The sequence below is a fragment of the Natator depressus genome, chromosome 1 (assembly GCF_965152275.1).
Source record: "Natator depressus isolate rNatDep1 chromosome 1, rNatDep2.hap1, whole genome shotgun sequence".
Lineage (NCBI taxonomy): Eukaryota > Metazoa > Chordata > Testudines > Cheloniidae > Natator > Natator depressus.
The window spans coordinates 281665722-281676048 of NC_134234.1; positions in this window are offsets into that span (position 1 = coordinate 281665722).

Consider the following 10327-nt stretch of genomic DNA (forward strand, 5'->3'; position numbering starts at 1 on the left):
GCTCCCAACATAGTACCTGAGTGTCACGTTCTGAGGTGCAATGCAGACCAGTGCAGGGTTTTGTCATCACCTGCCTTCAACAGCTCTGCTGCTGTAGCTCCATTCTCTGGATGCTCCCAATCAGCACACAAGCATGCACTGAGGGTCTGTGCGATAATCAGCCCTGGACCAGCAACTCTGACTCCAGCAGCCTGTCATACCACAGCCACACTCTGGCTTCCACCAGCCTCGGATACACCTGACAAGAAGACCCCAACACACCCCAGTCCCAAATTTTCCCAAACCAGTATGCTTGGCAGTGCCTAGCCCTTTCGTGGACCATTCAGAGGAATAACAAGGTTCATTTGCTCAGCTAAAGAGACAGACTGCACAACTTATCACTTTAACTGGAGCTAACAATCACTTCAATTCAAGCACAGCACTGGGTTGGTTTAGATTAAAACAAGTATATTAACAAAAGGAGGCAAGATTTTGAGTCCAAGTTTAAAGGATAGAGTTAGAAATGGTTACAAGCAAATAAAAGTGAAAAATGCTTTGTAGAGACTAAGACTTAAGAAAACTACAGTCTTGGTTCAAGGTAAGATCCTTACCACACTATCTTCCAGCAAGATGACTGACCATCCCTCTGGTCAGAATCTCCCACAAAGTCCAAAGTGCTTAGTTCCTTTTTTATCTTAGGTGAAAGACAACTTGGGGTTCTTTGCCCCTCTCCTTTACAGTCCAGTGAACTTTTGAAAAGATTTTTCTGAAAGTTACCCCCCAAAATAAAGTTCATTCAAGCTGTGAGGAAGGAGTCAGGTGGAGAATGAAAGTCCATGCTGGTTTCTTTCCCTGCTAGTGTTTGCTAAAATGAAAATTGATCAGTTCCTGCCCTCTGCAATGCAAATGAATGGCCATTTGTCATGTGATTGTCGATCAACTCTGATGACACCCGGCTAGAGGTGTCAGCTTGTCCTTTGGGAAAAAATGTTAACCCATTCCCAAGACTTGTCTAGTAAACACATTTTAGTTCAAAATTTCCTTCATACTTGTGTGATCCCTTGGGCATTTACTGTGCATACATCATGGAAGAATATTAATGATCAGTATGTTATTTGTTTTCCATTGATACCTTATATGACAGATATAAGATACAGTTTATGACATTAATGAACTAGGGTACACTGAACTGGTCAGGCCAGCTGAAGCTCATCACCAGATACCAGTGAGCTGCTTGCCCTTTTGCACTGGGATGCTGTTAGGGTCACACTGAGTGCTTCACAAACATTAGCGAAGATATCTTCACCGCACCCATGTGAGAGCAGGTGGGAATAATATCCCTATTTTACAGATGGGGATCAGAGGCATAGAGAGATTAAGTCCAAAACTGTCAGACATGTCCACTAATTTAGGGTGCCCAACTTGAGACACTTAGGGCCTAATTCTAGAGTAGAGTACTTAGCATTATTATAACTCATTATGTGTTCAAAGCACAAGTCCAGTTGACTTCAGTTGCAGTTGTAAGCATTCATCATTTCTGTAAATCTGGCTCCATACTCTCATGTTATGCACCCAGAAAACGAGGGGTACACAATCGGTGGCCAGCTGTGGACATCTAGGTTTAAATGACTTTTCCAGCATCACATAGGAACTCTGTGGCAAGAGGCAGAGAGAGAATCCAATTTTCTGGGGCAGACTTTAACCTCCTTAACAGTGAGATCATCCTTTCTCTTTCTGCAAACTCCTGCTTCATTCACTACTCAACCCTGAAACACTGTCCATCTTGTGCACTGAATGAGGCAGGAGTCCTACTGAAAAAAATAAAGTTTGATCATGTAATTACAGGCTATCATAATGAACACACACAAGGGACCAAATTAAGGTTACAAGGGCAACATGCATTCTGGCATTTCCTAACTTTTGAGTGCTTGACTTTGCAGCCTTAATGTTCTTTTTAATGTATTTTTAATGTAATTTCTGCATTTAAAAAAAAAGTGCAAAAAAAAAATTCCACTATGTGGAATTATATTAGGTCGTGAGCAGGGTTCAGACCTTAAGATCCATACCACAGACTTCTATTACTTGATCTAATGGAGTAACTAGAGCAGTAGTAGGCTGTTATTTTCTATGCAGACCAGGCACCAGAGGAGGCTAAGACACACTTTGCTTGTGGGCTTCCAGCTATTTGCTGACAGGAGAGAAATGTCGGGATTCAGGTGTGCAGGGTTCAATTCCAGATTCTGGAAGGAGTGTACTGTAGTGGCTACAGAGAGTTCTTCCCTTGTTCTCCAAGCTTCTGTCTCTCCCCTTCTGCCCCTATCCACCTCCATGCCTGCCCCAACTCCTGACCCCCTCTGCATTCAAGTTATGCAGCTTCAGTCTTGTCCTCCACATGCCAGTAGGGGGAATGTTGATAGCACAGGAGAAACACTCACACTGCTGTCAGTTCCTGGGCCAAGTGCCACAGCAGCCCCTCGGAGAGCTTAGAGCTATTACAGGGAAAGTCTAGTTTAGCCCTGCAGCCTGGGATGAAGAGTGCTGTGTGGGGATGGCACATGAACAGTCCAATCAGCTCACAGGGTCTGCGAGGAGCTGAAGCATGCTCAGTGCAGACAGAATCTTCAGAGAATTTAATAGTCAAACTCGAACAAGCCTCTACTGACCTTGTGCAAACTGCAATTTTTCAGAGGTACATAACTTGGCCAAATTTGGGTTAATTTTCACAGGGACAGTTCAAAGCACATCCCTGTCAGCAGGGCAATCTCCCTGCTAAATTACAAATCCCCGCTCTAAAGAATGAAGGTGCTAGATCTTCCCAACAAAACAGTTGTAAGAAAATATTTTTTAATCTGGGCAAAAACAACATTTTCCCCCAACCTCATTCTTGGAAACTGAAATATTTCAGCTGATACTTTCAAAAATGTTGAGGCAGACACCCAGCATAGAAAATTTCAGCCTGAGTGGTTAAAGTTTGGCAAAGTCTTTTGCAGCTAAACTTAGGGTCTTATAATGGAAAGTATCAGGCAACCATTACTATAGGTGGCACTAACAGCTCCGCCTATAATTTATCAAAAACTGCACATGAATAATTAGTTCAACCATGCTGTCTGTACACATAGCATTGCTGAGTAATTCCAGTCTCGTTACTGTGATCACGGTCTCTACCCCTATCCTTTGTTGTCCCTTGGTTGCATTATTTGTAAAATTATGATCTATTCCTGCAATTGACTCCCTTTGAAGTCAGTGGGGCTCTTTGTGACCACCAGGGTCTGCCCACACAAAGTCAGTTGTAGGTGCCTTAGATTGCAACATAAACTCTGCATGGCAGTACCAACATGCTCTCTATCTAAATTGCAAGGTGCCAAGTTTGGGGCACCATAAAATGACGACGTTTTCATTTGCAACCTTCACATTGCATTAACAGGTTTCTGCATTAATTGGTTTGTTTTTTCAAGTTGGTCATTTAAAAGGCCTTCAACATTTATTTGTATCTACTGTATGCACTGTTTGTTTTTTCCTTTCTGTGAAATATCTGATGGCTTTGTAGCCTGCAGGTGTTAGAGAGAGCTATGTTAATTTTTAGTGTCTTGTCTTCTAGCTTCAACTCCACCACAATTTTTTTCATGTTTCTAATAATGTTAGATAATCTATTGGCAGGGCACCCACTCTTGCTTGTGTAGAGGAATACTTCCTCATTTTGAAACAATTATTAACCAGTGCTAACGTGCCACTTTCTTGCGGTGAAAGATTTTTGCAACATTCTGTAAGATCCATTTAAAATAACAGTCTGACCAGTCCTGTCTTAGTTGTTGGCATATAGCACTGAGGGACTACCCTCTCTCTTTACTAGAAAAAAATGTTCCCAAATAACACAAGCATTAAAAAAAAGGAAAGGAAAGGAGAATAACAATGCTGCTCTCTTATAGTGAAACAGCCATAATTTAGAAAATTAATCTCTCAGATACATCATAGTCCTCATTTCAAATGTGTCTCGTTACCAAAGAAATCTCCTTGACATTGGTCAGGTCAATCAAACTCTTTGGCCTTGATCAGGGCTTAACTGCTTCAGATCCCAGTTTGTTAAATGAGGAGAATACTACTACTTTACCTTATTGGAGATTTAGGAGGATAAATTAATATATTCAAGGCACTCCAGTACTATGGTGATGGACAGTATAGCAGATACTGGGTTAACTGAACTCCTGTCCCCCCTCTTCTTGGGGGAGTTCATTCCACAGTCAAAAGCCACTCCTGAAGAAAGTTCTGTCTCTTGCATAGATGAACTTTACTCTTATTGTTGAGAATTCCATTGTGCCAGAGCAGCAGAGTTGTCAGCCACGGTCTTTGTCCCAGAGCTTTAGCTGATCTTTTAGATGTCCTGGGCCCAGACCATTGAGCACTTTGAAAAAACGCTTGAAACCTTGAACTCAATTCAAAATTCTATGGGAAGCTAGCGTAGATAGTGGAGGACAGGTTTAATAGAATCATAGAATATCAGGGTTGGAAGGGACCTCAGGAGGTCATCTAGTCCAACCCCCTGCTCAAAGCAGGACCAATCCCCAATCAAATCATCCCAGCCAGGGCTTTGTCAAGCCTGACCTTAAAAACTTCTAAGGAAGGAGATTCTACCACCTCCCTAGGTAACGCATTCCAGTGTTTCACCACCCTCCTAGTGAAAAAGTTTTTCCTAATATCCAACCTAAACCTCCCCCATTGCAAGTTGAGACCATTACTCCTTGTCCTGTCCTCTTCTACCACTGAGAATAGTCTAGAACCATCCTCTCTGGAACCACCTCTCAGGTAGTTGAAAGCAGCTATCAAATCCCCCCTCATTCTTCTCTTCTGCAGACTAAACAATCCCAGTTCCCTCAGCCTCTCCTCATAAGTCATGTATTCCAAACCCCTAATCATTTTTGTTGCCCTTCGCTGGACTCTCTCCAATTTATCCACATCCTTCTTGTAGTGTGGGGCCCAAAACTGGACACAGTACTCCAGATTAGGCCTCACCAATGTCGAATAGAGGGGAATAATCATGTCCCTCGATCTGCTTGCTATGCCCCTACTTATACATCCCAAAATGCCATTGGCCTTCTTGGCAACAAGGGCACACTGCTGACTCATATCCAGCTTCTCGTCCACTGTAACCCCTAGGTCCTTTTCTGCAGAACTGCTGCCTAGCCATTCGGTCCCTAGTCTGTAGCTGTGCATTGGGTTCTTCCGTCCTAAGTGCAGGACCCTGCACTTATCCTTATTGAACCTCATCAGATTTCTTTTGGCCCAATCCTCCAATTTGTCTAGGTCCCTCTGTATCCTATCCCTGCCCTCCAGCGTATCTACCACTCCTCCCAGTTTAGTATCATCTGCAAATTTGCTGAGAGTGCAATCCACACCATCCTCCAGATCATTTATGAAGATATTGAACAAAACCGGCCCCAGGACCGACCCCTGGGGCACTCCACTTGACACCGGCTGCCAACTAGACATGGAGCCATTGATCACTACCCGTTGAGCCCGACAATCTAGCCAACTTTCTACCCACCTTATAGTGCATTCATCCAGCCCATACTTCTTTAACTTGCTGACAAGAATACTGTCGGAGACCGTGTCAAAAGCTTTGCTAAAGTCAAGAAACAATACATCCACTGCTTTCCCTTCATCCACAGAACCAGTAATCTCATCATAGAAGGCAATTAGATTAGTCAGGCATGACCTACCCTTGGTGAATCCATGCTGACTGTTCCTGATCACTTTCCTCTCGTGTAAGTGCTTCAGGATTGATTCCTTGAGGACCTGCTCCATGATTTTTCCGGGGACTGAGGTGAGGCTGACTGGCCTGTAGTTCCCAGGATCCTCCTTCTTCCCTTTTTTAAAGATTGGCACTACATTAGCCTTTTTCCAGTCATCCGGGACTTCCCCCGTTCGCCACGAGTTTTCAAAGATAATGGCCAATGGCTCTGCAATCACATCCGCCAATTCCTTTAGCACTCTCGGATGCAACTCGTCCAGACCCATGGACTTGTGCATGTCCAGCTTTTCTAAATAGTCCCTAACCACCTCTTTCTCCACAGAGGGCTGGCCATCTACTCCCCATGTTGTGATGCCCAGCGCAGCAGTCTGGGAGCTGTCCTTGTTAGTGAAGACAGAGGCAAAAAAAGCATTGAGTACATTAGCTTTTTCCACATCCTCTGTCACTAGGTTGCCTCCCTCATTCAGTAAGGGGCCCACACTTTCCTTGGCTTTCTTCTTGTTGCCAACATACCTGAAGAAACCCTTCTTGTTACTCTTGACATCTCTTGCTAGCTGCAGCTCCAGGTGCTATTTGGCCCTCCTGATTTCATTCCTACATGCCCGAGCAATATTTTTGCTATATTTAATATGTTTGCAGTAGCCTGTGTTGGAAGTAGGTCATGGTCTGGTATTTGCCCACCTCCTCCTTCACCCCCCCCCCAGGTGTTTGTTGGGAAGTTGCTTTTCAAGATCCATTGTGTTGCTTTCCTGGTTGTTTTTCTAATAGTCCCCTGTTAAGCTATACCAATAGCTTTATACAGGAAAATCTAATAAATCAACATAATCATACAGTAACTTTACTTCACTGACGTGTAGCCAGATAGATTCAGCTTGGTGACTTCAAAGGGCTTTGGATTCCATGGCAATATGGATACCAGTGGAGGAGAAGGAGGATGAAATTAACAGGTTACTTCTGCAGGACTTATCTGGTACAGCTTTACTTGGTGGAGCTTCTGGGCTTGGTCAGCTGACACTGACTGGTGAGGCAGGGCGGTCATGCAACACTTGGGTGGCCAGCAGTGGCTCCAGAACTTCAGGCTGTGGAAGGCTGCTTTCCTGGTGATCTGTGTAGAGGTCACTGTGGAGCTGCAGCAGCGTAACGCCAACATGAGAGTTTCCTCCAGTCTGGAGAAGTGTGTAGCCATTGCCATTTGGAAGCTTGCCAGCCCGATTCCTATCTGGCACCAGCTAACCACTTTGGTGCTGCTAGATCAGCTGCTGGGGTTCTTTACATGGAGGTTTGTGGTGCGATTAAGGGGGTGCTGTTGTGCTGAGTCATAGAGCTTGGCAATGCATAGGAAGTTATTGACAGCTTTGCATAGATGGGATTCTCAAAGGAGCTATTGATGGGACCCCCTCCCCCCCATGCCTATTCTTTGCTCCCCACACCAGGCCTCGGAGTTTATCAGCAAGAAAGGGTATTTCTCCATGGAGTGGTAAGTCCCGGTTGATCATTGTGGAAGGTTCATCAATACGATTACCACCTGGCCAGTTTTTGTATTGCCTTGCTGATAGCACATCTTCATGGCAAGGTGTTTTTTGCCCTTTCCCTGTTTCCCCATCCTGAGGGGGAAGGGAACATTCAGCAAAGACTTCCCATGGGCCAATCCCTTGTAAGAGCCAGGCCTCCCTGGGAAGACTCGTCTGCCTTCCCCTCCTTCCTAAAATGCTCCAGGGTTGGCCAGACTCACTAGCTGCCATCTCGGGGGCGGGGATTGTTGCGGGGCTGCGTTTCCTGCTAGCTGCTTGGGGGCCTGGAGTGCAGCAAGGGGTGGGGAAAGTAAGAGGCAAAGAAGCCTGGAAACAGCCCCAGCGCCCTACCTGCACCAGCACCTGTGTTAGGTGGGTACCAGGAGGGCAGGCTGGTGTGAGTGGTGCCTGAAAGGGGAAGTGGAGGCCATGGGGCTGGGGGGTCAAGGTTGGGCAGTGGCTGTTTTTTTTGCATCTTGGAGGTGAAAAACCTATTCACTAGTATGAATGTGGGGTGATGGCAGGGGGTTGACTGTTGTGTGGAAAGGGCCTGACATTAGGATGATTGAAATAGAGGTCCCAGTATGGTGCGTTCTCCATAGTTTGCAGCACAGTGCAAGGTTGGGGTCCAGCCTTTAACTTTGTAACAAAGGTGCTCCAGCATAGCTGCTTGCTTCTGCATTATGTACACCCTTCCCAGGCTTTGTGATTGCATCTGCACCTCTGGTGGCTGTCCTTATGGTGGAAGATGTCATTCTGTGGCAAGTCCCCAGGAGAGAGAGAGAGGTCTTGTTCAAAAAGGCAATAGGCAAATACAGCACTGCTATTTACCAAGATGGTGTCCCCCCAGCTGGTGCAGGTGTGGTAGGTAAATATTAGCTATGTAGGCAATTCTGAGAAAACTCATTGTCTTGGAACATGCATGCCAAAAGAAAGCTCTAATTTGCCTTAAGGTCTCTTTTATTACACCCTCAGATTAACAAAGTGCACTCCAAAATAAAGAGAACTCTACAGTAAATGAATGCCTTACAATCTGTTTTGAACTGTCTCTCTAGCCTCATTTGGGCAGTTTACTTCACAACGTAAATTAGCTAAAGGTTGAGGGTATTAATGAAACTGAGCCGCAATACTTTGGCTATTGCTCTTACTCTGTGACTACAACAAACACACCTGCCATGCAGGTTTTTTTAACCGGCCTGTGTTGCCAACATCTTAAGCAGAGGTGGGTGAAAGAGCAGGAAACACCTCAGAAAGGAAATTGTGGATGCAGCAAGTGGGACATGTGGTTGTGGGATTTGATACTACAGGGAAATAAAACTTCATAGCTTTTAGTCTAGTGTGGTTAAAAGCTAAGCGGCCAGGGAAAGGCTCCCCGAACACAACAGCAGATGGTTGGTACAAGAAAAAAGGTTATTTAACTCTCCCTGTATGCTTGTATTGTAATACAGCGCATAGTACTGACTGATACAGCTCCCCTCTGTAGCATTTTCAGGCTCATTTTTGTAGAGCTCTCATCCACAGCAGTTTCAGGCCAGCTATCTGCACAATGTTCTTGTGTAATCTCTAAATCTGCTGTGTAATACCGTTCTTGGCTGCCCAGAAAAATCTCCTGTCAGACTTCCTAGTATACATGGGATCAAACGGTACCTGTTATGCTGTATGGGCTGCGTTGTGGAAAACCGTCCACGACATCATTCTTAGGTGCAGTGGTGGCTTTGATTGCAGAAACAGTCCAGGTCCTCATAGTATAGGCAAGCAGTGGGAGCTTTACCAGAGGTCCTGTTCCTGGTCTTCAGCTACCTCTGCTGGAGATCCTGTGCTTTGACTGCACTGGGACCAGGTATGGAAGTGCCCTGCTCTTCATTGGTTCTGTCAGTGTCTTGTACAAGTCTGCCTTCCGGTGACTCTTCTCCAAGCATTGAACATGCAGCTCTCCAAAAACAACAATCAAATCTAGGACCTCTGCAGGAGTTCACAAAGAAGCCTAGGGGAATGGGAAGCCTGGGTCCACAGGGAAGTCTTGGGGGAGGGAGGAAGGGGCATGGCTATAACATATGTGACTCCAGGTGTGTGAACTCACTACTATCTGGTATCAAAAAGAGGCACAGCTGGCTGCCAGCCTGCATTTAAACAAGGAGGTGAAATCCAGTCAAGATGACCCCAGAGCCATGGAGGTACACAGATAATCTGATCTAGGGGTGAAGCAATGCATTGGGGAGACTGCTAGAAGTATAGTAGTTAGGAGTGTGCATATGCAAACCTTAGAACAAACAAACTCATTGCAGGCAAGCAAACCATCCTCTTGCAAGGATTCATTACAGCAACCGAAGATGCCAAATTCACTTTTTAAAAGGTTATGTATAGATGCAAGGCACTTTAAGGCAAACTAAAGGTAATTGGATATAACATACCTATGTAGACAAGCCCTATTACCAATCCTGAGCCATCCAGTCCTAAACTTGTTTCATTTTAGAAATGGCATCAGTCCACTTGATGTGTTAATCTGGCATGCAGATTCAATAGAATTCAAGCTTTCATTTTTAAAAAAAGTTTTGACCCTTTGTGGCGAAGACAACCATCTGAACATGAATAGGTGTAGTCCTGTCCTAAACAGCAGATAGGTGGGAACTCTCCCATTCATCTCCCAGTGCTAACTATGAAGCCAATAATGGATATTTAGGAATCAGATTTGAAAATAATGTAGGTGTGCAATTTGCATACACAGTTAACAACTGTTCATACACACCAGTTAACTGCATGCAAAAATTGCCAAACAAAAGACAGAAGTAGTAGTGATCCCAGAAAGGACTGTGCATCACTGAAACCGTAATCTTTTATCGCTGTTCAGTGGATTATCTGGACTCAGTAATAATTTAAAAATCAAAGCCCTGGGCCACATTTTCACATGTAATTGGGCCATCTCCCCAGACTGTTTGACATCTCTTATTGAGTGGTTTTAGCTAAACATGTCTCAGTGAACTGTAGTTTACCACTGAAGTGCTTGCACACTTAACTACGGTGGATCTATCAGGCACAAACAATGCAAATTTTGACACTTAGTAAATTAGTATAATTATAAAGCTGTATTCTG